At 63.6% G+C, this 472-nt stretch overlaps 1 protein-coding gene across 1 annotated transcript in view; it reads right to left on the reverse strand.

Moving 5' to 3' along the window:
- Positions 1–472, reverse strand: part of TMEM59L (transmembrane protein 59 like) — an 11,568-nt gene that overhangs the window by 9,803 nt on the left and 1,293 nt on the right. The window lies entirely within an intron of this gene.

Consider the following 472-nt stretch of genomic DNA (forward strand, 5'->3'; position numbering starts at 1 on the left):
CGGGGTGGTGGGGCTGCCAGGTCGGCTCCGCCCCCCCCCCCTTCCCCCCCCCCACCCCACACTCCTGGAGCCCCTCCAGCCCCTCGGCCTCGTGTCCGGCACCGGTGACGAATGGCCAAGTAAATGGGATAGATTGGGGGCTGTCACCGTAAATCACAGCGCTGCACTGCAAGGTGAGTTTTCCATCGCCCCGGGAAGGGATGGAGCCGGAGCCCCGAATCCCAGAGGGACCGAATCCCACCGGATGGAGTGGTGGGAGCACCGGGAACGCTGTGCCATGACCCGGAGGGGGGGGGCAACTCTCCCACCGCACCTGCCCGCGCGGCGCCTGGCACCGGCCCATGCTCCATCCCCTCACCTTTTAATGGAAAACACCCTTTCCCAGGCAATAATATCCCAGTTGGCAAATATTTGCTGCCCTCCCTCCTCCCCTCTCCAGAAACACTCGATGCCTTTTGCATTTATCAACTAC

The sequence above is a fragment of the Calidris pugnax genome, unplaced genomic scaffold (genome assembly GCF_001431845.1).
Source record: "Calidris pugnax isolate Ruff unplaced genomic scaffold, ASM143184v1 scaffold46, whole genome shotgun sequence".
NCBI classification, from domain to species: domain Eukaryota; kingdom Metazoa; phylum Chordata; class Aves; order Charadriiformes; family Scolopacidae; genus Calidris; species Calidris pugnax.